Here is a 6684-nt window from a genome sequence, read left to right as displayed (position 1 = left end):
TGGAAATATGTTGTTATTATAGTTCGACTATTTTGGTTTCTTTAGCAATGTATGTTGTTTAACTTATTCTTTTACTTATTAACTATTTTGTATGCAATTGTATGAATCTTGTTGAATACATGTTGTTGGATTAACCTGTCACTTTAATTTGTGGACTATTAGGCATTTTAGCTTGTGATGTCATTTTGCTCGTGTGTTCCTTTCAAGATGCGTACTATTGCAAGCTTATAAGGGGGCACACTTCCTTTTCCCCTCCATGTGTTAGAACCCCCATGCATCATACTTGATTCGCCGCAAGGTCACACACTTGCTTCAAACCAAATTTATCATACTTATCTCTGCACACTACCGCGGTCAAGGCATTACATTACCACCCACTGCTGGGACTCCTACTCCAAACTGTTTGAGGTCTAGTTGGGACTTCTTATCGGGGAGATCCCATGAATGTTGGCGGGTCCAACACTATCAATAGGTTCCTAATTTTCCTACTTACTTGTGGCATTACTCAATCTTTTAGGGCAATGGAAACTTCCTTGGCTATTTCCTTGCAACTAATACTTCTCGTGGGGAGCTTAGCCTTTACACCTATGGAAGAATCTGTGTTGAAATTGATATCAATAAAGGGATGCTAGACCAAGTCAATTTAAAAATATATGAATTTCGTTAGACCCAAGATGTGGACTATAAGAATATTTCTTTTTCCTATAACTTTTGTCATCAAACTAGTCATTTTGTAGAATTCTTTCCCTCTGTTCAAATCTCCCCAGAAGTGGAACATTCAAAATTCTAGAACTAGAAGTTGGAAGTCATGTGAATCACCTCTTATGGAAGGTAAGGCTTCTCTAGTTCATAGAAGGTTGATGAAATATCTAATGATGAAATGCATTCAGTGGAAAAGGTTCAGACTTTAGCTTCTCACAAGCCTCCTGAGGATTTTGTTGTCTACCAGGGTCATTCGGTAAGCACAAAGATGATGAACAATAATGCTTCTATGGGCGCGTTGAAGTGAGTTCATGAGTCAACTTCTTCGGAATGTCACGAGGATTCTCCTTCAAATCGCAATGATAATCTTCAAAAAACTTTGATAAACCCGCTTTCAGAAGGTTAGGTCAAGGTTTCAAAAAATAAAGGAAAGAAAGGTTGATTTGAGGACCAACCCCAATTTGGGTGATTCTCTTTTGTAATTTTTTATTATGTTCTTCTATGTCTCCTTCGTTATTCCTGTTGAAATATGGCAACAAGAATATTCCAATTTAATTTGTCCTTGAATTAAATTGTGAATTAAAATCGAATTTAATCTTAATAGCTACTTGCAAATAATTAATTAATTCATTTTGAATTAATTAGTTGGAGAAATTCAAGTTAGAAGTCTTTCTGAAGTCATGCAAGAGTTATCCCTTAAATTAAGGAGATAAGATTGAGTTATATTTGAGTTGTAATTAGTTAACTCAGTTTATTGAGTTAATTCCAGTTAAATTAGTTCCAAACTGTTTAAGGAACTAATACTGAGTTAACAGTCAGTTGATGCATGCATGCATCCAACTAGTGTACTCCAGTTAACTGAAGATTCCCTCATCAGAAACTCATGCATGTCTATTATGAGAAAGACCCAGTTGAGATTAATGTCAAGGACATTGTACTATCAGTTGCATGTGTTTTTTTATAAAGAAAACTCATGCATGCAGTCAAGGAATCATTCCTTGAGGATTGCACAACTCTGACAGTGTATGAGAGAGTGTTACACTTGGAAACAGGAGAATCATCCACTAGGAACAACACAAGGAAATAGGAGCTTGGAGGGCAAAGAGGAAGGCTAAAGAGCAGCCAAGATTAACTTGTGAGCATCTGTGAGGATTGTACTGAGAGCTGGCTAGCTGTGAGAGCTAAGGCTTTGTATAATTCCTATGTATTTCCACCTTGTATGATAATACAGATAGTGGAGTTTTTAGTTGAGGCTTTCCCCAAAGTATTTTCATGTGTATTGTGCATTGATTCTTCTTCTTCTGGTTATATTATTCAGCTCGATCTTTAAGCTTCTGCAAATTGATAGTAGAAGTAGGTTATAGTATTCTGCTTTGATTTATATTGCATTATTAACCTACAACAGATTTTCTACAATGGCATCAGAGCTAGATTTGTAGGAAATTTCTACATGGTATCGAAGTTGTGAAAAGTATACTGAGAATAGAATTCGAAGTTTGAAGTTCGGGGTTGCAGGTGCAAATCGAATTCATATCATACTTCAAGGTTGTCCAATGGCATTCTATGGCTTGAGACTCGAGTATGCCTTGGAAGGTAACTCGAATTACATAGCATGGAGAGATAGAATGGAGGCTGTATTAGAAGACAATGGCTTGAAGGAATTCATTGATCAAGAAATCCCAAAACCAACTTCAACTAATGCACAAGAGTTGGCTAAGTGGAAGAAGTGTGTGGCGAAGGCGAGATGGATAATCCTTGAGGGAGTTCGAGACCATATTGTCTCGAGTCTCCATGGGAAGAATACTCCATTTTCAATGTGGAAGACATTAAAGGACCTCTACCAAAATAGTAGCGACCAGAGGAAATTGGTGCTCAAGGATAAGCTTCGAAGAATCAAGATGGAGAAGGGCGATACTATTTCCACATATCTGAACAAGCTCACCACCTACAGAGATGAGCTTAGCAGTGTGGGAATAACTATTGCTGATGATGATATGGTGAGCCTCGCACTCCTTGGCCTTCCAAAGAGATGGAATAGCTACCAAGACTCTATGAATGGAAAGGAGAAACTGCCGGATTGGGAACGACTGTGGTGGGATCTTATGCAGGAGGAGATTAGGAGGAGCACAAGAGATGGTTCTTCATCCAAGGATGATGATGAAGAAAATTTGGCCTTAGCAAGTAAGGTAAGGAAAAGGAAGGGGAAGGCTTCCCATTCCAAATCAAATTCTTCTCATAGAGGGAAGAAGGGCGACATGTCTAAAGTAAGATGCTTTAATTGTCACAAGATGGGACATTATGCAACTAATTTCCCATCGAAGAAGTCCAAGAAGGGATCCGCGGAAGGATCGGAAGGTGAGGCATTAGCCTCTCAGTTCAAAATGGACTTTACCCACATCGCATGCATGGTGTCATCGATGATGGGTTGTGTCTGGTATCTTGACAGTGGAGCCTCATTCGACAAGACCGGTGATAAAAATTTATTCAGTGCCTTGGAGGAGAAAGACCTCAAGATGTGCATAGAGATGGGGGACGATGGAAAGTATAGTGTTTTAGGAGTCGGCATGATTTCTTTTCAGAGGGAGAATGGGGCTCCTCTCATCTTGACAGATGTGAGGTATGTTCCTGGACTGAAGAAGAACTTGGTATCAGTCGCGATGTTGGCGGAAAAAGGCTATGATGTTGTCTTCAGTAAAGGAAAGGCGTTTCTAAGACACATAGCCATGGGTCATACCAAGAGGATAAGGATTCATGTGAAGAATCTCTATAAACTAGAGGTAGATGATTGTGCATCATTGAGTACGAAAGAAGAATTGGTGCAAAGCCAAGACATTGGGGAGTTGTGGCATAGGCATATGGGCCATTTGCATCATGGAGCTTTGAAGATAATGCAGCAAATATCTACAAGACTTCCCAAAGGTAAACTTGAGCAAGTTGACACATGCAAAGGTTGTACCTTGGGAAAGTACACCAAGTCTTCCTTTCATGATTGAGACAGTCGAGCAGAGGCTATCTTAGAGCGAGTTCATACTGATGTGTGTGGACCATTCTCGATGGCATCCACTGCAAATCAAAGGTATTATTTGATTTTCATTGATGACTATTCTCGTAAATGCTGGATTTATTTCATGCAGAAAAAGGACTAAACTTTCACAAAGTTTTGTGAGTTCAAAGCTTTGGTCGAGAAAGAGTCAGGGAAGAAGATCAAGGCCTTGAGAAGCGACAATGGTGGAGAATATGTCTCTCAAGAGTTTAAGGACTTCTGTGCAACGGAAGGAATTAAATGAGAGTTGATGGCACCTCATAACCCATAGCAGAATGGGGTGGTCGAGAGGAAGAACAGAACTATTGTAGGGGCAGCACGGGAAATGCTGCATGACCAAGGCCTACCACTTCACTTGTGGGCTGAGGCATGCAACACAGTGGTCTATTTGCAGAATAGAAGCCCGCATCGCATACTTGGGATGAAGACACCAGAGGAAGCTTTCTCCGGTAAGAGATTAGATGTGGGTCACTTCAAGATCTTTAGCTCATCGGCATATTGCCATGTCACAAAGGATGCACGGAAGAAGCTTGAGCCAACAACAGAGTTGGGGATATTTGTGGGGTACACTGATACACCTCACAACTATCGAGTGTACTTGCCTACCAGTCGGAGGACAGTGGTTCGCAGAGATCTCAAGTTTGATGAGCAGAAGGCCATGCAAGTTTCCCTTGAGAGGGAGCTCCAACTACAGGCTATGGAGGAACTGTTGGTTCCTAAGGAGGAGGAGCCTCAGACTGATGCGGAGCAGCCGCATGCAGAGGTTCTAGGAGTGGAGACATCCACTCAAGCAGAGTCTTCCAGAGATGGACAGAAGCGCACAAGAGAAGCTGACAGATTGTTGAAGGATGCGAGAGAGAATGTGGGAGCACCATCTTCTCAGCACAGACAGAGGAGGTCACCTGAGAGGTACACTGGATACATGGCCCTTGCTGGGAAATGTGTTGAGACCGAGCCATCTTCCTATGACGAAGCAGTGTAGCAGCCGATTTGGCTTGATGCTATGGTGGAGGAGTATGACTCCATAGTTCGTAACAGTGTTTGGGAAGTGGTTCTGAGACTGGAGAACAAGTCAGTTGTGAGTTCTCGTTTGCTTTACAAGGTAAAGCAAGTTGTTGATGGTGATGTGGAGAAGTATAAGGCAAGATTTCTTTCCCATGGATTTTCACAGGTCAAGGGGATTGACTATGATGAGACTTTTGCTCCTGTCGCAAGGTACTCATATATCAAATCTATGTTGGCACTATCAACACAGATGGGTTGGAAGATCCATCAGATGGATGTGAAGCCTGCATTCCTCAATGGCCAGATTGAGGAAGAGGTGTACATAGAAGGTTTTGAGACCTTCGATCGTGAGTCGCATGTGTGCAGACTCAAGATAGCATTGTACGGGCTAAAGCAAGTACCTCGTGCTTGGTACACCAGGATAAACAACTATTTCACCGGGTTGGGCTTCACAAAGAGTGAAATGGATGCGAACCTGTACCAGATCATGGTGAAAGGTAAGATGTTGACCATTGTACTTTTTGTTGATGATCTCATATTGACTGGTGATGATCAACTGATCATGTCTTGCAAGGAGGACCTTGCAAGAGAATTCGAGATGAAAGACATGGGTCTCATGCATTACTTCCTTAGCATGGAAGTGTGGCAAAAGGATGGGGAGTTGTTTGTGTCTCAGGGCATGTATGCCAATGAGATACTCAGGAGATTCCACATGGAGAAGTGCAAGCCCATGCAGACTCCTCTAGCTGGTAAGTGAAGGAAGGAGGATGCTACTTTAGGAGAAGTAGTAGAGGCTACTGTGTATAGGCAGCTTGTGGGTTCACTGATGTACTTAGTGAACACACGACCAGATTTTTGCTATGCCATGAACCAGCTGAGTCAAGCGATGGTTTTGCCTACCAAGATGTTTTGGAAGGCGGCAAAGCATGTATTGAGATACCTCAGAGGCACATCTCAGTATGGATTATGGTACAGACGGATACAGGGAGTGAAGCTACAGGGCTTCACTAATGCAGATTGGGCAGGGAATCCATCAGATCGGAAGAGCACATCAGGAGGGATTTTCAACCTTGGGTCAGCAGAAGTTTCTTGGTACAGCAGGAAACAGAGGTCGATTTCACTCAGCTCGGAAGAGGCAGAATACATGGCTACAAGTCAAGCAACATGTGAGGCCATCTAGATGCGGAAAATCCTAGTTGGTTTGTTTGATCAAAGGATGGATCCAACCGTGATCTATTGTGATAATTAGAGTTGTATCAAACTCTCTGAGAATCCAGTATTTCATGATAGGTCCAAGCACATCAACATCCGGTATCATCATCTCAGAGACTGTGTGGCGAGGAGGATCATGTTGTTGCAGTATATTTCGACAGAGGAGAAAGATGCTGACATTTTGACAAAGGCATTGTCAAAGTGTAAATTCGAGTTCCATAGAGACAAGATTGGCGTGGCAGATAATCCCTTTCTTGTTGAGAAGGAGTGTTGAAATATGGCAACAAGAATATTCCAATTTAATTTGTCCTTGAATTAAATTGTGAATTAAAATCGAATTTAGTCTTATCAGCTACTTGGAAATAATTAATTAATTCATTTTGAATTAATTAGTTGGAGAAATTCAAGTTAGAAGTCTTTTTGAAGTCATGCAAGAGTTATCCCTTAAATTAAGGAGATAAGATTGAGTTATATTTGAGTTGTAATTAGTTAACTCAGTTTACTGAGTTAAGTCCAGTTAAATTAGTTCCCAACTGTTTAAGGAACTAATAGTGAGTTAACAGTCAGTTGATGCATGCATGCATCCAACTAATGTACTCCAGTTAACTGAAGATTCTCTCATCAGAAACTCATGCATGTCTATTCTGAGAAAGAGCCAGTTGAGATTAATGTCAAGGACAATGTACTATCAGTTGCATGTGCTTTCTTATAAGGAAAACTCA

The sequence above is a fragment of the Pinus tabuliformis genome, chromosome X (assembly GCF_031772625.1).
Source record: "Pinus tabuliformis cultivar Carrire ecotype Pingquan chromosome X, CPIR1, whole genome shotgun sequence".
Taxonomy (NCBI): Eukaryota; Viridiplantae; Streptophyta; class Pinopsida; order Pinales; family Pinaceae; genus Pinus; species Pinus tabuliformis.
The sequence above is the reverse complement of the archived record's forward strand: the minus strand, read 5'-3'. Positions refer to the sequence as shown.